Source organism: Aptenodytes patagonicus, chromosome 10 (assembly GCF_965638725.1).
Source record: "Aptenodytes patagonicus chromosome 10, bAptPat1.pri.cur, whole genome shotgun sequence".
Lineage (NCBI taxonomy): Eukaryota > Metazoa > Chordata > Aves > Sphenisciformes > Spheniscidae > Aptenodytes > Aptenodytes patagonicus.
Window position 1 is genome coordinate 8,998,096 of NC_134958.1, and position 22,429 is coordinate 9,020,524.

The 22,429-nt window shown below is 42.1% G+C and overlaps 1 long non-coding RNA gene across 1 annotated transcript; it reads left to right on the forward strand.

Moving 5' to 3' along the window:
* Positions 1–3,795: 3,795 nt before the first annotated feature.
* LOC143165296 (uncharacterized) lies at positions 3,796–18,516 on the forward strand. Its single transcript, XR_012996234.1, has 3 exons — positions 3,796–3,852; positions 4,727–4,912; positions 18,325–18,516. It is a non-coding gene; the product is annotated as an uncharacterized LOC143165296 (long non-coding RNA).
* The last annotated feature ends 3,913 nt before the right edge of the window (positions 18,517–22,429 follow it).

Consider the following 22,429-nt stretch of genomic DNA (forward strand, 5'->3'; position numbering starts at 1 on the left):
GACAACAGATACACTGGGATTGGTAGAGCAAACTGGGTTGTCTACAAGTCAAAAAGTCTTAGACACCCATTTCTAGGTGGGATTGTCAATATAGAATAACAAAGCAAAAAGCACTCCAGGCTAAATGTTATCAGTGATTATTTTTAACTCTATTTTTACTCCTTCTGATGTGTTCTTCAATCTGTCTTGTTGATGTTTATTTTTCCATTTGTGATATGGGTCATATGTCATGCCTCCCTTGCATCAGGTGCTGTACAACCATGTGCTGTCCTTCCCCCAGACAGTTCACAAAGTGAACTCTGTGGATGGGTTCTCACTGGCACTGCAGTCACCGAGTTGTACATTCTTCAGAGGATGTAGGACTCCTTATTTCTCTTCCCAACAGCAATGAAAAGGTATGAACCTCCTCACTGGAGGAGGAAATAAAACAGGACATAAAAAGCCCAATAAAGTTTCAAAATATTTTCCCTAATCAAAATTCTCAGCTATTTGTAATAATTAGCAACACCTCAAAATTGAATGATTTGGATATTTAGTATAGTAAAGCCTATTTGTCCTTGGGTTCTTTTCTTGATTTCTGCTCCATTTTCCCACATAAGGAAAATGAACTTCTTCCACACTGCTTAAAAACCTGGGACCTAAATGTTAATCTCAAAATATCTTTTCAGATATTTATCAACCATAACATACAACTTCCAAAATACTCAAATTCTCTGCTAAATTCAAAAGAAGTGTCTGTCTATGGAAGAATGTTGTATGTGCTGTTTGCAGTGTGCAATCAGAGGACAAAGGTAGAACCTTTTTTTCAAGGAAAATAGCACAGTGAAAGAACTATGTAAGGTCCCACTGGGCCATGTAAGGTCCAGCCTGTGAGGCTGCAGGAGCTCTGGGAATGCAACATCTCCTCATCTCAAGCAAAAGGGCCACAGTATCAGCTGGACTCTGGAGGTAGTTTTCAAACAGTGTATGCTACAACCCTGAGGTGCTAATTTAAACTTAGTGCTTTTTTCCCCTAGATTTGAGCAATGCCCAGAGTTTTCAGTCTCCTGCGGATGAAAAAAATTAAACAGGTTCTCCAGGGATGCGTCTTGGTGGGGCTAGAAAGGTGCACTTTCCATATTGCCAATCTCCAAGTGAATTGCTCTGGTATAAGATAGATAGGTTCTGAGCCACAAATGATTTTTTTTTTTTTGTAGCTCTCTATTTTGGTTGTTATGGCTGAACACAAAGTGGGGCTCAACGGGACCATTTGGTGGAGCTGCCATAGGCGGAGGAAGCTGAGGTTTCCTTGGAGCAGTATTGCAGCGGTCTGTGTGATGAGCACCAGAAACAGTAATGCCAGGTAGAGCAAATGGAACTTGGAGCTGAAAATTAAATATTTTTAATTAAAATCCACATCTGCAAGCCGCTCACTGGGAGCCAGGGTTTGGCTGCTAAATTATGCTGACACGCTGGGATCACCAGTGTCAGAGACGGTAATCCCAGAGAGGCAGTCAGCAGATCTCACTGGTTAATATTTAAAAAGCTGCTGGCGCCTGATGGGAAGACCGTTTTGTGAAATACTCCATCAAGGCTGATTGTTTCTGCTTGTAAGTAGTGTCATACATGGGTAGCTTAGCTGTCACTTCTGTCTACAGGGCAAGCCTGGCCTTGATGCAGGTTCCAAGAAGTCTTTAAGCTGTTTCAATGCGATGGCCGCTGAATTTGGTGTTATGCCAGCAATGTGCCATGAGCTCAAATGAGGCCATCCCCTAATGGGATTCTTCTATGAACCCCTAATCGGTTCTTCTAGATTGCTCCAACTGCTCTTTCAGTGGCCGTGGATAACACCTCTTGACCGCTCTGTCTTCTCTCCCAAATATTTTTAGGCAGGAGGAGGCTGAGGAGAGATGGCTAATGAGCTGCTAGGGCTACCGAGCTGGGGGTTTGTCCCACGTACCCCGTGCGTCCCGCTCCGCTGCTGGCTCGCACCCCTCCACCTCCCTCCCGAGCTGCTCAGTTGGCCACCTTGCAGCTGTGACCACAGCATCCCCCTGAGCAGGAGTTTTGTCTCTGTGTGGTCTGGAGAGACACTCCGGGGCTGGAAACACGTGCCAGGAGAGGTTTCAGTTCATCGTCTTTTGTTGCTGTTAATGGAATAACTCTGAATCAGTCTCACACAATCCTTTCTAATGCAGCTACGGAGGCAGGGAAGAGCTGAGGTGGAGTTAATTACGTTCCTCTGCACCATTCTGTGTACGTTATAGGCCATGAGAGAAAGGCTTTGAAGCCTTTTAGCAATCATTTCAAAGCCAGAGAGTAGAGCAGCACATTTATACCTGGTTAATATGCCTCAGCTCTCATCAGCATTTAGCAACCCCCTACCCTGTCTTTACTGCTGTGTTGATTTTCTATGCAAATGGATCTAATAGTATGTTTTTCATTAAAAATCAACAACAATAAAACTTGTATCCTAACATCTTTTAGCAGGAAAGGAATAATGTCAAGTGACAGATTAAGAAAGAGGTGCCAGAAATGTTTTAGAAAGGCTTTTGGGAAGAGAAAAGCTGGAGCTTTCTGTTCAGCTCCTAAATTTCAAATTTGGTGTTTAAGTTTGTGTCCGCTTAAAGGGAGAAACAGGGGGTGGCAAGAGCGAGCTGAGAATTTACAGACTTCAAACGTGAAGATCTCTGCAAGACAAAAGCTTGTCACCCTCATATATCTTCCCAATCAGCTGGGAAACAAGACTTAATCAGTTGAGACTGTCTGAGCAAACAGGCTTGTCTTTCAACTTTCTTTAAAAGTGGCCAGATTAATACTTAATTCTGTCGAACGAGAAGTGAAGTCAGGAGAAGCCAGCCCGCCTTGGAGAAGTCCTGCTGTCAGTGCCACGGAGGAAGCGATGAAACACAAATGGTCAGGTTCACTTTTGTTTAAAATCAATTTCATTTGCAAACCTGGTTGTGTTTGTATTTTCAGTAATGGCTGGGAATAATTATTTCTCCTTCATTTAACAGATCCCTCGCTCTCTCATCACTTGAAAGAAACCCCCAAATTATATTAAAAAATTACTTTGACAACATTAACTCAAGATTTTAAACCAGTTGTCAGCGTCCCTTTAAGTCAAATCCTCTTTCCACTTATAGCACAGACGCATGAAAGAGGAGGCTGCTGTTCCTCAGCGAGCAGGGAGGAGGATTGAGCTGTGCGTGGGAGGACAGAACAGGAGAACACTCCAGCTACTTGGGCCACTCCTCCAGCAAAATTAATAAGTATTGTTAGAAAGTACATTGCAGGAGAAAAAAAAAAGTTAATCTCCTAAGTGTAGTGGAATGATGGGGCTGAGCTGGCAATAATAATAATTAAGGAAGAAAAAAAAAACTTTATTGAAAAAAGTTGGCTAATTTTCTCCACCATTCAGACTTACTCTGGGGAAACAGGAGATAGCATTTTTTTCACTGTTTCCAAACTGGATAAATCACCCAATCTACAAGCCATAACAAATCCTTCTTCTGTTCCAGCTCTTTCTGAAGTTATTTTTCCTCCAGAGAGGGAGAATTGCAGCCCCAAACTTGATTCTGAAGGGTCCAGGATATTCAAGCCTTCAAAGGTCATTCAGACACAAACTAAGACGGACCATCTAGCAAGCATGTGGGGATTAAGTTCAAAATCAAATCCTAGGTAGTACAAATACCCAGAAGAATTTTCTTTCCATTTTCTATTTTGCCCCATCGCTCATATATTGTACTATTGAGTTATCTAAAGAAATAAAGCATGTTTATGTTATCTAGGTATATTCAGCCAACTTTATTCCTCTCCCAAGAGTTCATTCATCAGTTCCAGCCTCCATCTAAGCTGGGGACGTGTGGATCTGTAAGTATATCACTGCATCTTTCTACACCCTGTTCCTCATGGTGGCCGATCAGCAATACTTCAAAGAAAGGCCAAAACTGAACCCAGACAAACCCCATAATTCTGCCAGAAGAGAAAAAGGGGGGGTGGGGTGGGGTGGGTAAATCCTACTTGCTCTCCAGAAGTAACCACAAAAACCTGATGCATAAGATAAATACAATGCAAATAAAGAGCAATCCAGTCTTGTTTCAACCCTTTGGGGATATACTGGCATGCAGGATTCATGTCTCCTTGGCAATACAATCCCTTTCAAATTCTTATCAAGTTCCAGTTCAGACTCCTTACTATAACTGCTTAATTTTAGAAAACCATAACAGAGTTTCAATACTCAAATAATCAATACTCGTACTTTAATTTTCATGGTAAGATTATTCATGGTCAATCTATAATTAACTGATCTAGTTCCAATAGTGTCCTTCAACTTAAATAATCTCTTTCTTTACTGTTCCCCTGGCCCCCCACCATCCTGAACCCTGATACATTTAAGAAGTGTCGTCATAACCTCTTTTAATCTTTAGCTGCTTAAATAAGACAAAGTCCCTTAACCTCTTCGTAAGGGAACCATTGCATTCCTGTCACATATTTATACCCTCCTCTGCACTTGTCCCAATAAGTTTTTTGTTCTTAAATACAGGTACCAAAACTAGATGAAATATTTCCACAAGTTTCTATCAGTGCTTTGAACATTGATACCATTATTTTTTTTTTTTACCAAAACCACCTCTCCTAACGCAGTCTAGTCACTCCTTGGCTGACCAATAAACCAGATTCTTTCTTTCCTCTGTGGCACTTAATGGATTACTTTTTTCCAAGGCTTTGACATTCTTTTTTCCAGGACTTGGTAGATCTTTGGAAGAGTACAGCTGTGGCAATTCCAGTTTGAGGAAGCCAGAGTACCGTTGACCTTTGCTGGTTGATGAAATCTTACTACTTCATTTCTTCTTGGTATCTCTTCAGCCATTTTCAGCATGACTTGCGTTCAAAGCAGAGCAGGGGTTGTTTCTGTGCCTGGATGGAACTGGTAAGGCGAAGTCACAATTCTATAATAATACCTGTATAACGATAGTCTAGCTGATCCCCTCTTAGCCTGTGTTCCTAATGTGGTTCCAAATTAGCAGTTGAAAAGGGATTTTCAAAAACAATGAGGGTGTTAGTCATACGCTAAGCATCTTTTACTACCAAGTTTTGCAAAATTACAAATCAATTCATGTTGCCTATCACGTTTCCTAACAGCCACAAAAAACAGTTGAAGCAAATTATGGGGACTGTGTGGATTGCTCAGCTGGTGCTTCAGCAGCTCCATGGTGGTTTCCTGTGTGTCACCAGTTTAGACCAGTAGAGACTGTCCCAAATTATTGTTCACTTTTGGATCAAAGATCATATTTTTATATGAAGAATGCAATTATAAATAGTTTATAAAGTGTTAGTAAATTATTAATAGAGAAGAATACTCAAGTCATGAATAACGTGTTATAGATTATTTAAAGCACATCAGTTCTAGTAGCGTAGATGAATATAAACCTGGCTAATAAGCACAGTATTGAACAGTCCATAACAATTGATTTACTCATTATTAATATATCTATTACTACCTTATTAACCTGTTGTTCACTATTTATGTGATTGCCCTGACAGTAAATGAATCTAAACTGATTTCTTTCAAAACAATCATTTGGAAAAGTCATGCTAGATTCTGAATTTTGAATTTATTGAAGAAAACACGTAAGCATTTTTTTGTCCCTGTAGCAAATTAAAAACATGTGATTAATTGTTTTTCATGGCTTCCCAAAAGGTTGTGTTCCCTCTGCCACCGCTATCAAAACTCTTTTCCATAAGCTAATCAAGTTAATGTGCAGGCAAGGGAGTAAATGAAAATAATTATGTTCATCTAGGGCTCTGAAAGGAAAAAAGTTTACAACTTGACAAATGGATGTTAACAGGACCGATGGAAGTGTCGTCCATGTGCAAGTACATTGGTGAGGTGGATGGAATGTACAGCTCTGGTTGTACACGACATTATCTGAGCACAGCTCCTGTGATAACACTGAGGAAGGAGGAGGTAGGGTGAATATCAGGATGCATTTCCTGGCAGCGAGGTCTGTCGGGCGGTGGAATGATCTCCCCGGAGAAATGGAGGAAGTCCTGTCGCTAGAGTCAATTAAAGGGTAGTCTAGACAAAAACCCCATTAGGATATTCTCCTAAGGACCAGCCTTGTAGATGGGGAGGGAAATGACATGAGGGATGGGAAAATGACCTCATCTATCTCTGTCACCTTTAAAATGCAGAGGCTATGTTGGTATTGGCTACCCCTCCACAGAGGATGCCAGTAAAGATGTTAATCTTAGGGATGGTTTTGTGATATGGGTGGGAAAGAGTCAGTAAATATCAGTGACTCATAAGAATTGGCAAAAAAGTTATGACGTGTCTTCTGGTCACTATTTTTTGGTGAGGTCTGTATAATATTTAGCTAAGCACATCGGAAAAACTCTTTGGTCCATTAATAGTGCCCAATCAGTTAGTGTTTGGATTTCATAATCTTAAAAGATAACAAAAGAAAAAAGATTGAATTGCAGTACACCTAAAAACATTGGAGCGTCCCATGCCGGAGACAGTCATCTTGGCTCCATCCACGGCTGCATTACTCTAGAATTAATGCCGTAGCATAATCAATAAAAGGAGCTCAACTATACCGGGGTAATTGCACCTGGCTTTATTTTCTCTCTCATGACAGACCTTGGCCCCGTTGTCTGTAGCGGCAACGGCTGCTTTGTAGCCCTTGCCAATGCAAAGCAGCCATCCCGGTGGGAAGGTTGGTTACCTCGGACACCCGCCGGCAGAGAGTCGCTGGCAGCGAAGGAGGACTCTATTGACATCTCTGCCCTCTCTGTCCTGGTATCTGGCAGATGGGACATAGTCAAGGACCCCGTCTGCCTGCCTGGCTGCGAGGTATTGGAGCAGCTCCCTGTTGGTTTTGCAGGCAACATAAATGTGATCAGATTTTAGGGCTGCTCCAATTTATACAGCGTTGGCACCTCCAAGACAGCTGGAAACCAAGAGTACTTTAAAACATCTCAGGGATGCACCAAATAAGTGCTTAGCTCAAAAACTAGCCCTGCGCCTCATGCAGACTGACAAGGGTCTGTCAAACTCTACCTGTGCTGAAGAACAGGGAGGAGATAATGATGGTTTTTGCCTTACTAAGGTAGGAATTATTTTCGTCCTGTGCAATAAAAGTTTAATAGTGTACATCCAAGGCACAACTGTTCAATTCATCTCATAGTCAGAATGTTATCCTGAAAATTACACTTTAGTTAACAAAGTGCACAGCAATCCTCTCCTTGTCCAAAAGCTAGAAGTCCCAAAAACTCAGGTAGGGAAGGCTAAAAGTAATTTTCTTTCTCTCACGCAATGTAAATTGCTTTTGACTGTTTTGGTTTTTTTTAAAGTGAGTTTCCAAGGTCATTAAAAATGAATGTGGGCCTTTAAATTTCTAAATACCAGAGGAGATCCCATTAGCTCTCATCCTCCTGTCACTGTCTTTTTGGGAATACTGAAGCCACAGATGCGGAGGAAATGCGCCCAGCCGGTAGATAACGCCTGACTGGCCTCTGACCCTGGGGTTAAACTGCTGTCTGGGCTGTGCGGACCAGTATCGCCCTTCCCAGGGATGGAAAGCTGCCAGCTAGCTGTCAGCGTGCCAAGGCATTGCATCCAGCGCAGGGACACGACAATATGATATCTTTTTAATGTCCTTTGCTTTCATGCCCCTCTGCGTTAGCAGGGACGGGGGGGCGGGAATTGTGCAAGCCGGTGCTGAGCCTCCCATCCGTTGTGTTTTCATAGCTGCCAACTAAATCTGATTAGTTTGTCTGGATTCCCGGGAAAGTAAATCTGCTGTTTATCGCCGGGTCCATCAAATCCTGGGTATTTCGACTGATGCTTGTTAAGGCTTATTATTATTTATTTTCCTTATTGTACAATGGCCACAATGATTTTTACAGTCTGTTGAATTATAGGTAAACGGGTGGTTTATCAAGCTAATCCAATGAGACTGGTAGGCCAGAGCCAGCCTCTCTGAGCCTCTGGTGCAATAAGGGAAGGGACAGAAAGACAGAGATTCATGTAGCTTTGATTTGGTCCTGATGGTACTAAGGAGGGAAGAGTGATCGTTGTTGTTGTTGTTGTTATAGCTGGGCAGGCCACCAAAGCGGTTTGCTTGTGGATTGAGCCTCGCACAGAGACGGGTCCCCCCTGACTGCCCTGCTCACAGAGGTTCCCCCCGCACACCCGCTGTAGAGCAGTGCCTGCTTGAAATAATTAACCGGAATGTGCCCTTTCCAAAGCCTGGATATGCTATGGCATTGTTAACACCATCTTGAGCTGATTTGGGTTGGGTACTAGGGAACGGGGCACTTTTTCCTCCCAATCCATCATAAGTGCTGATGTTTGCTGCTGCTCTGGTGACTCGGCCCCTTTCAAGTTCCTCCCTGCCCTGGCAGTACTTGCACTTGCAATAATACTGTGAGTTTACGGATGGGAAATTGAGTTTAAGTGACTTGCCCCAAGCCATACACAAAGTCTGTGCAGAGCGAGGCACTGAACTGGGGAAACTCAGGTCCTGAAGTAACCCCCTGCCCATCCTGACACCATCTTCCTTCCTCCAACCTGAGATGGAAAACAGAGGGCACGACCAGGCGTGCTTAAAGCACAGCATATAAGCAAGAGTAGACGCGGGACTGAATGGCTTCCAAACAGGATCTTCCTACCTAAAATACATCCGCCAGTTCAGCTGCAGAAAAAACTCTTCACTTCCCTCTATATTATTACTTATGCTTAGCTGCTGCCTACCCCAGATGTGCCTGCATCTTTGTGGTGGGAGAAATGCCTCCTGGGAGGACACAATCTAGACAGCTTTTATTGGAGCCAGTTTTCCTGCACTTGGAGCTTCCCAAGCTTTGACTCAGCACTGACTGTCAGTGGGATGCAACATGGTCTTCAAGGAATACACATGAACGGACAAACTCCTGGTGCTCATCAGTCGCATGGGCAGTATCTTCTGCTCTCAATATAGAAGCTTCTAGTCTTTGTTTTTACCTTTTTAAAAATTATTATTATGTATTTAGAAACTAGATTCAAAATATATATATTTTGCCATTGTTGCCATGAATGAATTCTTCTAAAAAAAACCAGAAGTGATTTTCAATCTGGGAGTAAAGCAGTGAGTACCATGACAAAGCTTAGCAGGTTCATAACGGATCTTTTCTTCAGGAGGTAAAGGCCTACAGTTTGTCTCAGTTTGAGTCTTGCCTTGTTATGCTTACACAGAAATTTGAAAATCAAACTCAAAATACTGCAAGCGCAGCAGGTTTGGTTAGCAGAGTCTCAGGGTAAGAAAGCGGAGGACAGCACAAGTACAAATTACTCTGATTTGGGTGTAAACCATTGCATTTGGCTTAAATTCAGCATTGCTTAAGCTTCCTCCATACATCCCTTCCACACCAAAACCCCTCACACACAGAAGTATTCAAGTTTATGCTTAAAACACATATAGACTTGGGAGAGCACATCTGCTGGCAGCAACAGCAGCTGTACAAAAGCATCCTCTGCTTGCTTTCATCTCCTTTCTAATGGAAAGGAAAATGGAGCATAAAGATATTCTGCAGAAGGTTAAGTGCTCCCTTCTAAATGCGGTGGGTTTGGAAGAGTCAATGAAGCAAAGCGGGGCGGGGGGGGGGGGAAGCGGGCAGGGGGGGGCCTGGAAGGGATGCACCGGTTTCTGTTGTTTGGCTGCAGATGTGTTATTCCAATTAACTTGAAAGCGGGAATGCGAGGGGTGAGCGGGTGGGAAGGTGAGGAAGCGTTTTTATGGCAGGAGGGTGAAGTCTGCACTGTAGACAGTGATGGAGATGGCCCTCCTGGTCTCTCTAAGGTCATCTGGTTTTATGTGAGGTGAGAGGTGTAAAACCGGTACGTGAAACCCAAACAGGAAGGGCCTGAATGGCACATGTGGAAGAGCTTAACAGGCACATGCTTGACCCAGGGCTTAGATTGCTGCTCGTCACCGAGCAGCCCCCGTAATTACAGGCTTTGCTGGACACGTCACTATAGCAAGTTACAGGATAACCCACTTGCCTTAATTTGATGATAAGCACTGCAGTTTGACTATGTGTGTACATCAAGGTCTATGGGCTTGTTGGATGGATGGCTAGCATAGGATGTAGGTGGAAGAAGAGATCTTTAAAACGTCCCTGCTGGACTGCAGTGCTGAAGGTAGCTATAATTGCACTGTGGTGTGAGAGTCTGGTGTGTTAAACAGCATTCTAGGCTGGAAAAGAGGAGAAAAGGAAGTGGGGGGCGGGGGGGGAGGACTTGATAATACTGAGAATAAAAGTTAATTAAAAAATAAAATCAAGAGAAATGTGTCTCTAAGGCCGCTTCTTTTGCAGAGACCACCTGTCAAACGCTTCCCTGTCTATAAACCCAAGATTGGCTTCCAATCTACTCTGCAGTTCTTTAATTTTTAATGCCTCTCCCCTGGTCTCACAGGTGGCCATTATAGGCAGAAGCTGTCGCCTGTATAGATACAGATGTGTGTGATGCACGCACTGAACATGAATGCTCAGGATTCAGGAACCAACACCAGCCGGGAGCAGGAGCTGCCAAAGGAGGTTGTTAAACTGCGGAGAGCAAGGTGTCTCGGCATTGTTAGGGATTGCCACGTCTCTTTTCTTCCTTCTCTTTTTTTTTTCTTGACTCCCCAAAATGTCAGCTTGGTGCATTTGAACTGACAACAGCACTAGATCGTGAACTGGAGGCAGACAATTCAAGGTGCGGTTTGTGTATGGGATTTTGAGGCAAGAACCACTGGTTTTAATCCAAGCCTCCTCTCTGTTACAATACTTAGCTTCCCCAGGGCTGCAATTCCAGGTAAAAAATGGGGGAGTCATAATTCTTTTTTTTACCTGACTCACAGGGGTGTTGTGAGGCTCAGTTAGTTAATTATAGTAAAGCTTCTGAATAATAATCATAATAACACTTAGCAAATGAAAAGCGGGTATTATTATCGTTAAAGTAATGACAAGGCACCCTGCTGAAAGAAGCAAATATAATGCTGATTATTAAAATCATTTGTATTTAGTGGCAAATGTTGCCGCTGTTTTATAAACTTAGAGATGTAATCTTGTCCCCAAGCCATAACAATAAGTAATTCTGAGTGCTTTGTTGTTAGGTTTCTTGGGATATAGTAACAAACAGGTACCTTCAGTCAGAAGGGCTTTTATTTTAAAAATTAAGGGAACAATGGAAGAAAAGAGAAGAAAAGCGACATCTTGCTGAGAACAAGGCCAAAGGTGTGTGTCTTATCTGAGCACAAGCTGGCTGCTCTGCCCTCTCCCTCTGGTGCCAGCGTGCCCCAGGAGCAAGGGGTGAATGCGGGAGAAGTTGCAAGGGGAGTAAAAGAAGGAGGGGAAGTTTGAGTTTGGAGGATATCTGAAGGTAAGATTTTGGTACAAATGACACACATTAATTAATTATTTCCACCAAGCCCAATGGTAAGCTCTCAGGTATGATACTGTCCATGTAGCTCACGTATCTTAGCTTTTATTTCCATTACCTCCCTTGAGCTCTCAGTGCCACAGCCCAGCCCAGCTGCCCTGGCTACTCTTTTTTTCTCATGTACATGGTTGCAGCTTTCTCCCGGGAAACTTTCCTACCTTGTCAGGGTATAGTAGGAATATGCCCCAAACCTGCCAGGGTCTAAACACAGCAGTGCTGTGAGGCTATCCTGCTGGGAGGAGCAGCTGGGATGAGGAAAAAGAGGGAGAGTTTGGGTCAAACCTAGTGAAGGGAGAAAACAACTTGTGATTTTGAAGTAAACATCCATCTTTTGGGTAATACTGTATTTTTTTCTTCCTTTTTTTGCCCTTTAACTACAGTTTAAGATTTGAGCGACTGGAAGGGGCCAGTCAAAAAGTCATTGCTGTCAACAGCCTAGTGGAAAAAACGCCTGCTTCCATCAGGAATATCCCCACTGCAGCTGGTCATAACTGGCTGACACCAAAGATGTCGTCTCAGAAAAGGGTAAAAATATTGAACAGGTCTCTGGAGAATCTCGTCACTCTCCGGACGTGCTCTCTCCGAGTCCTGCGTTTAAAAAAAAATGGTAGAGAGGAAAAAAAAAAATCTGCGAAGTCACTGTTTGTGTTGTTATTTTGTGTTGATGGATGGGTTCAGTTAGTAGGGCTATTAATCCAGCATGTTTTAGGAACAAAAAGTTAATTTTTGGAGGAAAATACTACATAAATAAAATGAGTATAATTGGTTATTGCTCTGGTTCCACTGATTCCTAGGGCTGTAAATTGCACTTGACATTCATGGTGTCAGGCTCCGAGGTCTTTAATTCTGTTCCTTAAGGATGACTTATGCAGTGAGGGGTGAATGTTTGCTTCAGCAAGTTTGACTACCTCAAGGGGATCCCAAAATTGCTATAAAAGAAAAGGACTCACTTGTTAATGCAACCTCTTTGCTTTTGGGCTGCAATATTTCACCTCAAAGTTGGCTTTTGATCCCAAGAACGGTGGTTATTCATATAAATCTAAGGCATATGAATGTGGCATAAATGTTTAGGTTGACGTTCAGGTATTTGTATTTTACTCTTGGTTGTATTGTGGTTGATGTTGTATTGTACTCTTGGTCCTGTGACTGCACATCTCTACTTCCAAGGTCTTTTGTGGCCAGTTTTGGAGGGTTGAATTGTAACCGTTTTCACATCCTAGGGTGAGAATACAAATATTTTAACTTGTGAGCCTTCAAGCTCACAAATATGGCAAACGCAAGGACAGAATAAGCTTTATGGCACATTAGACAATTCTTCTCTCATCTTAGGAACCTGCCAGTAAGTTTTGATCCATTTCTGGAAGGGCAAGTTTTGAGACCAGCAATTCATTGCCATAACTGCATCATCCTTAGACAGCGCCATGAGCTGCCAAGAATAGAAGACACATTAGATATATGAATTTCCTTTAGCTCTTATGAGGTCTTGAAGCTGGCATCTCGCTGGATGATCAGGTGGAAAAGAAACAGAATCCACAGAGGTGTGTCTTCTGGTCCAGTCTGGCAGAGGCACTTAGGAACTCCACTCCTTCACTCTCTTTGTTTAATTTATTATACTGTCATTTATAAATATCTTCAGGAAAATATTAATTAGAGTGTGTATTCCTTGACAACTAGCTCTAAATGGATTAAACATGCTTTACTCGATGAAGCAAAGCAGTGTTGATTAAGAGAAATTGAATTGTATCCCTGAGATAATTTTCTGTCTCTGTATCTAGAGAATATAGGCAAACCAATGCTTGTAGAAGAAACTGAGCTGCTACACTCGAAGTATCTCAAAAATAATATTCAGGACATACATATTAATTGATTTAATGTAAAAATGCTTGATGCAAACTTGTGCTGAGACTTTAAATTGAGGTCTTGACCATTCTCTGTGGTCACTAGAGGATCCCACAAGAATGGGAACGACCTGGCAATTTCCAGTTTGGATAATTATGTTCTGCCTCCTTAATGTTTCCCATGCCCTTTCAATTAGTATGATAATCATCTTCACTTTGTGACCTGCACTGAAGTATAAGTTGACAGTACATGCTGTTAAATAGCTGCCATGCTCCACCCCAGAATCAGCTGCTTTCCAGCGGTGATGCCGGAGCGGAGAGCTTTGTCATCTGGCATGCATTGACTGATGGGACCAGGAAGGCGTGGGACTCATGGACCACGGTGGGGTCAGAGCTGCCCCTTCTCTGTGAGCTGCTTCGGAAACACTTCTGGATGAAAAGTCTAAAACACGCGGAAGAGCTCACATTAAGCAAAAGAGGGACAAATAAATGAGTCGTACGGAAAGGAGGGGGGAGTAATTGTAAATTCAGTAAAATAACAGCAGGTGTGGAGACCTCCACTGCAGCTCAAGGGTGAATTTTTAGTATGACTAGTGCAGTCCATCAAGCAGCTGCAGAGGAATGAAGAGGTGCTGCAGCTCCCATCTCCCTGACAGTGTGATTTAAAGAACTGTTCTTTGCTGGCCTGGCCTTGTGTCTTTCAGTCGCCTTGAAAGGGGGAGAGAACCGTGTCTCTGCTCCCTCATTGGCATTTGTCTTAAAAAAAAAAAGAAAAAAAAAGAAAAAGAAAAAAAAAAAGAAAAGCAAGGCAGTATGCAGTTGAGTGTGGGAGAGAGAGTTTTCCACACTGAACCCCCTGGTCAGCCATTGAGTAACAAGACAACAGGAATATTTCACTGTGCTTCACATGACTTGTTTACGTTCACCGTAACGGTAAGGAGTTTTTTACACCAGTGTTACACCTTGTAACAGATACGGTTTGCACCGAGACAGTAGTCCCAGCTGCCTTTTGGATAGCAGAGTTTCCTTGCAAGAGATATGTTGCTATTTTATATGTTTTTTGATATGCAGCCTAAATGAAGTCTCTGAAGGAGGATCTGTCTTTTGCTAACAGCCATCATTTTTATATAAATTCGAAGGTATTCATATTATGTCTTCATCTTCTATATCTCAACTAGTAACAATATCACAACTACTCCCTCCTGACAACTATATTCATTTCTCATTAAAGATATTTCATGTTTTATTCAGGAATTTAAATGAAGCTATCAGAGCCTGTAATAGCAACAGTTTGGGATAATTGTATCTCATTGATGGCAGCCTCAAGAGTTCTAATTAATATATATTTAGCTCCCTGGCTGTCTTTAGACCAAATGCCTCGGTATGAAAGATGGGAGAGGCAATAAGGCGGGGGGGGGAAGGGAACAGACTCCAAAATAACAGCCCCGTTTTGAAATTTGGATAGGAAAATCTGTGTTGCAAGAAGGAACTGTGTGCTTTGGGATTCTGTCTTCTTTTTTTTTTTTCCCCCTTCATTCACTCCAAAATAACTTTTGAGATATAGAGTCCTTCTCAAGAAAAGAAAATACAAGAATATAGATTTACTGCCCACTTGTTTAGGGGAGAAGGAAGGATGACAAATATGTATTTTTCTCTTCCAATGATACACCTGATATCTGAGTTCAGCTTATCAGCGGTCTCTGCTTTTATTACCTCCTTTCCTGCCTCCTTCAGCCAGAGTGCTCCATTCAAAATTGCTCAGTTTCACAGATATGATCTGCAATGCAAACAGGCTCTCATTACACTTTTTCATACTAAAAAAAAAAAAAGCTTACTTTGGTGTATGACTGATTAGCCCTCACCATACAGCTCTCAATTTTCTTATCCCCTTTGGGCTTTTTTACTACCCCCACCCCCCCTTTTCCTTCAACACTACCTTTCTCTCTGTTGTATGAAATGAGGCTAGGAAAAGATTTGGGGAGGGGGTATTATTCTGTCATTGGAATTCATAGCACTTGTATTCACTTACAAGCCTGAACTATTTTCTCAAATCACTTCAGTCTCTGTGACTTTCTCAGACTGTAGTTTATAAATCACTTTTGTGGTACACTATCTAGAGGGGATCAAGACCCCTGGAAGCTTGAGTCATATTGAATTGCATTGTGTAACGGAGAGTCATTAGGAGTTTACAGTCAGGGGGAAAAAAGAAGTCTTATAAATAGGCTAATTCAACTGGCACTTATATGTTTTAAAGGCATTATTGAGGAAGGAGGATGGTAGTATTATTTGCTCCCAATTTTGCTCTCATCAGCAGCAGCTAAGGGTGGCCCTTGAATAGGACAGGAATAGAGATTTTATAGACCTCCAGCTTTAAAACCTCTATTTTTTTTTTCCTTTATTATTTAAGCAAGTACTAAGGACTGTTTAGAGGTTTATTTAACTGGCTTCCAAGCTGGAAGCTAATCCAGCCTATACTGGCTCAAATTGCCTCAGTTTCTCCTGAATAAGAGTTGCTTTTCTCTTACTACCACTGTTTTTTTTAAAGGTGTTCATTTGAGGGAAGTATCTTGTGCAGAGCAGAACAGGGGCTTTCTGACAGTGAAAGGATTTTTGGTAGGAAGTTTACATGGCAGCTGCATTTTTTCAGTCCGAGTCTGACAGTAGGCTATTCCAGTAAAGCATCTCCTTTTTTTTTTACCTTTTTTTTTTTTTACCTTTCTTTTAAAGTTAAAAGAAGAGGGATGATGTAATGAGAAGGTATTTATTTTATTTGGGTGTGTTTCACTTGCAGATTCATGACACAAAAGTGTCAACCCCTGGGCATTGCCTTGCGGACTGGATTTCCTTGGCTGAGGTTGGAGGGTATCAAATACCTGGATATCCTCACGCTTACAGGTGTGGTAGAGGGAGAACAATGACCAGAAGCAGGTGCCTGGCCCTCAGGAACTCTGACTCGCTGCCAACAAGCTCGCTCCTAGCTGAAATTGCTGTTTTTTTTTAAAAAAAGATGACAATTTTCAGTATTGTCTGCAGATCTCAGTCCTGTGTCATCCACTTCCATGCCATCTGCGAGGTCGCCCTGCTCAGCGCGGACAGGATTTTCTCAGAAAAACAAAGCGAACCCAAAGCAAACCCTCAGTTAAAAACAAGAGCGGAGTCAGAAGTTCAAAGGGTGGAGAGTTGAGCGGGCTCGCGTGGCCGGCAGCGGCTTTCCATATGAAGTGTCTCCTTGGGATTCGGTTGATGGGTTGCTTTGCAGGTCTGCCCTGGCGCTTCCATAACCTGGGTTGGAATCCAGCCCAGCCCTGGGAGATGGAGGGTCAGTCCAGTTTGATAGTGTAAGGTCAGAAATGGAATGAGGCTGGGATATCTCAATTGAGATTCGAGTGTATAAAAGTATAAATCAAAAAAGCAAAATCCTTGAAGGGACACCTTGCAGCTGTCTCAGGAAATGAAAGGCTTTAAAATAAGAAGGCTCGAGAACAGGAGAATCCTGCAGCCCGTGCAACTAATAACACTTTTTGGTCTCGACTCGGAGAATAGCGAAGTCCTCTCTGTCATCTGGAAAAGTAGAGGGTGTACTGTCAAACCTGGGGAGAGATACTGCTCCTTAATGTAGCAAGCTGCCAGCATACTGGGGAGGTTATATGTGCATGTAAATACAAATCACATCATTTATACTGCCACTTTCTGATCAAATACATTGAAAAGGTTATTCTCAAAAGGCTTTGCCAACTGTAGGGAGCCGCCTTCTGTGTCCTTGAAAACTCTCAATAGGCTCAAAGTTCACCACCAAAGTCACAGAAGGGAAAAAGAATGGGCTTTTTCATCCACGTTACTCCTGAACACTGCTGTCTCATTTTGCTGCAGGATACTCATAATTTTATGCTTATTTAAACAGACACATATCTACTTTATGGGCATATTCCAGGGGGGAAAAAAAAAAAAAGTCCTGTAGCTTAGAGTGCAGTTCTCATGGGCAAACACCTGATCCCCTTTAATAAGAGATAAAAGGGAAAGTATTTCCTTGCCAAGCTGCTACATTACAGGACTTTGCTCGCAGTAGCACGCTGGTAGCTGCACTTCTGACTAGTGCATGGCATGGCAAAGGCTCAGCTTGCAGGTATGGTGATTATCAGCAGCTTGTGCCAATGCCACTTAAACCCGCTGTAGCAGAACTTGTATGTAGCACCGAGTGCCACGCAATTAGGATATAGGAGAGGTTTAAGAGTTCAGGATGTGCACATCCACCAGTCAAACACAGGTCAAAGGTGGACCTAATTGATGTTTCAAGCTGCATCAGCCTGGATCCTTACTGTTTTAAGGATTTAGACTTTTTTTTTTCCCGTAGTTCCCAGTGGTTTGATATTTTTATCGCTATTAGTATTTCCTTAAGGAAAGCGAGTTGAGTGCTCAGCTCCCATGTGCTAGTGTATTTCCCCCCTTCCCAAGGATATTTATAAGTTTACGTTTGTGAGTTTTCTTTGACATGGTCCATGCTGGTGCACTTTTATTCTCTGTAGTGTCTGTCATTAGTTAGTTGCAAGCCTTGGATTACCTTGTCTTGCCCACAGAGATGGTCAGAGTAGTTTAAAAAACCAGATGGCTCAGCTGTGTAAAGTGACAAAAGCTGTGCAGGCTAAAATGCTGGACCTGTATCTATAGGGCCAGCCATAGGATGTCTTTTCACACAACTTTAAAGCTGCTGCTTCTGCAACGTTGTCTTTAACCGGTAACACAATGAGACATGCTAAAGGCAGGTACCTGACACCTAGCTAGTTTTCTGGGATCCTTGAGGACCCAAACCAGAAAAGGTAGGCTGATCCCTGTAAGTGTTACCCCCCGACACACACCACCACCATCTGTGTTACAATGTGCCGTGAAGACTTTTTTAAGGACACGGAATATACAGAGTTTGGTACTTGTTATGCCTTAAATAAGGAAGGCCATGGGCTTGCTTTTCTAGTTTGTATTTGTGAATCCAATCACCCTTTTGGTCCCTGTTGGGTGAAATTGTGCTTTTTCTTAACTGTTTTTCAGGAAATTCAAGGACTGATCTCTAAGCAAAGCATCACTCGGGATCTGAGATTTCAAGAAAAGCCACTATAGGCGAGTTCAATTGTTCTGACATATCGAAGTCCAGCAAGTCCTCACATTCATTTTAAAGCAGAAAGTAAACACTGGAGATGTTGACTGAGTAACTTTGCAGGCAAACTTGTATCTTCACTGAACCAGAAGGTATCTCTTATTCACACCAATATGGACACACCAGGAACCCCGTAAGAAACTACATTTAGGAGAAGGTTCCATTGAGCAAACCCAATGTGCACTTAGTTCAGATAAACCCTGGAGAGTCAACCAGTGAGACCTCAAAGTCCAGTGTAATTTGTGGTCTGATGTATCCCAGTCAAACTTCACTGCTCTCTTTCTACAAATCAAATGGAAAAAATCAGGCAAAATGATCAGGCGTTCAGATGTGGCTCCAGAATAAGTGCATAGTCTGCTCCATGGTGTCTGGGTGTTGTCTGATTTCTGCTCATATGCCACTCAAGAAGTCAGGGTAGGTTTTAATTTGACATTTAACCTGTGCAGAAGCATCTACACACTTAAAAAGAAGGTAGATATTATTCAAGTGTATTTAATTTTTAACGATGTTGTAAATGAGTCATTTTCAAAATCCTTTCTTTTAAATGTTCTGTTTGGATACCTCACTCCTCAAGTAGCTGGCAAAATACTTCTTGCATCTAAAGCTTTGTATGGTGCCTTTTACAGAGGTGTAGTGCATGAAGAGAAAGGAAAATATTATGGGGGTGCAGCTCAAAATTTCTTCTGATTTTTCTGGCAGCCATGTAACACAGAGGGTTCCTCTGTGGAGAATGCATTGTCCTCCTGGGTAGGCAAAGGGGATCCTTGCAAGTTGTTTTGAAAAATTGCTTAAAATAAATAGTTAAAATACTTAGTCCAAAAGTCTAGTAGCAAATGGGAACTTGGCCTGAGAGAGGATGGAGCGAGCAGGTGTCCTCTCCTTGCTGACTGTGGTCTTCCCTAGCCTCACCATCCTCTTTTAGGATTTGATCAATGCCATTGCAGCATTTCAAAATTCTCTGGTTTGAACCCATTAAAATTTTTGTGGTGTCTGAGAGCTCTTCCCTTTCTAAACAAGAGCAGAAAACTGCACACACTCAGAGAAACTAATAATAGTGAAAATCTGCTGAAAGCAGGGTGGGAGAGAAAGGAGAAGAGAGGATTAAGGAAAAACCCTGCTTTGAATCCATCCTTTTGTTTTATGGCCAATGTAGCTTCTCTTTGACATATCAACAAGAAACAAAGAATTGAAATCAAATGAAAGGGTCGGAGATTAGAAGAGAATTGTCTGTAGCATTTCAACAAAGCCACATATTGCTTGTGCTGGCGTTGGCTACTCTCCCCCACCCCTCCCTCTCCGTTCCCCCTCGTTACACGATACTACTTGGGAACATGTTATCAAGGACTGAGAATCAGGCCAGTGGCTGCTGATGTTAAAAGGACATGACATGTGCACAAGGCAGGGCACAGGGGCTGGCTGCACATATTAAAGGCAAACACATCACAATCCGATTAGTAGAAATGGAGTGTGTGCGCTGGCTCTGGGAATTTTTTTTTTTAAAGTAATACTTCTGTGCTTTTTCTATTGATTGATTTATTTTTGAAAGGAGTAATTCCCTTCTAGCTTTTCTCTCTCCTCTCCTCCCTCCTTCTCCCCACCTTCAATTCCTTCATCCCTGCGTTTTCACCTCACCAGAGCTCCTGAGGAACAGGAGTTCAAAGGCAATTGGAGTAGAAAAAAAATAAATAAAATATTGCAAATGCAAAGAGCTCTCTAATCTCTTTTTGACCTGTCCTGTACAACAAGCAATTTCTGCAAATCTAACACAAACTTGTAAATCTTCAGTGCTGGGAGGGATAAAAGCAACACACGATGTTTCATTAGAATTTAAGCTGACTAGCTAAATGTGTGTGCGTATATATAAATTTTTGCTAGCTATGTTTTTAAAGTTGTTTTAAGCATGTGGCATCTTCCTTAATATCTTTCTTAGCCACCAGAGTTTTTATTATTTTACTAGAATGCATCTCCTGTAGCTTTCTTTCATTATTTCAGTAGGAATGAAGGGAAACAGATTCCTAAAGGAAGGACAGATTTTAAGATTCTGATACTTGAGAAAAAAAAAAATTTTCATTAGATTCAGCATGTTTTATTGAATGCAAAATAAAGAATAAAGTCTGTATTCAATATCTATAATAATGCGTTCAGGTTCTGATATAATGGGCAATATTATGCTATTGGACTGCAATCTTCCTGTTTGTTTAGCTCCTACTCTGACTGAATAATTAAACACGTGTAAATTTAAGCTTTCGTAAAGTCCCATTAAGAATAAGGGAATTTCTTATCTGCCTAAAGTTAGACTCACTGTAAGTAGTTTGTTGGTTGAGGCCCAAAGTTTCATCTCAAGTCATTACGTTCAAAGGTATCCTTGCTCAGCAAATCACTTAAAAGCCTGCTCAATTTTAAGCATGTGCTCAAATCCCACCGCTTAGAATTCATTTTGGTAACATGTGTGGTCATGAGGTTAGTCTAAGGGAAAGGTCAATCAGCAGAGAAATCAGACAGGCTTTTCTTTGCACTCGGGATGGTAAATACATAGAATTTAGCTAGAGGAAAACAAAACCATGGGGAAAAGGAGAAGTTCAAATGAGGTAGGTGGACCTACATGGGCATTCTCACTTCCTTCCTTCCTTCCTTCCCACAGCTTCCTCTGTTCCTATAATCTCAGCACAGATGTTTCCTTTTTAATCCCTGGCTCCAGCTGGCAGTGCATCTCTGCTCTACCGTACTTAGTCGCAATTACTGCAGACATTAACTCTGCACATGCTTCGGAAATTGACTGCTTTTTCTTCCTTGGAAATGTTGCTCATCATCAGGTTTTTAACAGCCAGAAATAAAGGCCATTTGTGTACTGATGAATCCTATTCCCTTCAAGATTTGTAAGAGAGAGAAAAGGCACAAGAAGCAGGCTTAAAACAATTGCTGGCATGGTGGAAAATTTGGATATTTAATTTACAATACCTTCCTTTACTAGCACGGAGAGTCTTCATCATGTGATAGAGAAGGAATGAGAAAAATGTCAAGCGCATGCCATATTCACCTGCCTGCTATTACTTTTCCAAACGAACCACAAGTGTGTTATTTATTTAGCTTAGCAAAACAGAGGCTTGATATACTAAGCTGATTTCAGGGTATGTTTTGTTGTAGATGAACCTTCATTTCCTAATGGAACAGGGTTGATCAAAGTGTCTGGAGTCAAAAACACAAAACCTGCACCTGATGGTCAGATCCACTCTTTTCCTCGCGCCTAGGCATGAGGCTGTGTCGCCTCACGTTCACCCATTTATGGTGTGATGCTGCTGAAATGCCATCAGAGCCTGGTGTGACCCAGGCCAGATTCTTACTGAGAAAAATATAACTGTGCCCTCGGCTTGACAGCAGCGCAGAGTCCTCCAGCTGCCGGATTCGGGGGTCCCAGTTTACCCTGATTGTCCTGATAGGGTATTTTTTTTCCATATCCACATCCAGCAACTTTCCATTGGGTGTATAAACGATCTAAGCCAGCCACACTACCGTGGCAGATGGGACTGATGGGCAAAGGAACAGTGAAGAATCTGGAGACCCCACACATCAGGTATGGTAGTTTAATTGCTTTTATGAAAACTCTTAAATAAATAACCTAAATAGACTATATGAAATATCTTTTAAATGATCAGGAAATCCTTCAGTTGAGCTGGACTCTGTCTTTTTCTGCATGATACTCATGGACTCAGATTTCCTATTCTTGATTCTCGAGAGCAAACTGAACTTGTGCACTAAAATCTATTAATGAAGTTACTGTGTGTTGCTCACCTGGTTCTCCTCATTCCCCTTAGCACTTGCTGAAAGCACTGAGTACATTCCCATTGCTTTCTACCCCATTCCTGTGGAGGTGGCGAATGGATAGCACGTCCAGCATTTCAAGTGGCTGCTAATGACATGTACAACTTCAGACATTTATGCTAGCACCCAGAATAAGAGGATAAAGTTGGCAACAGCCTGAGGTCATCTTGCCTATAAACC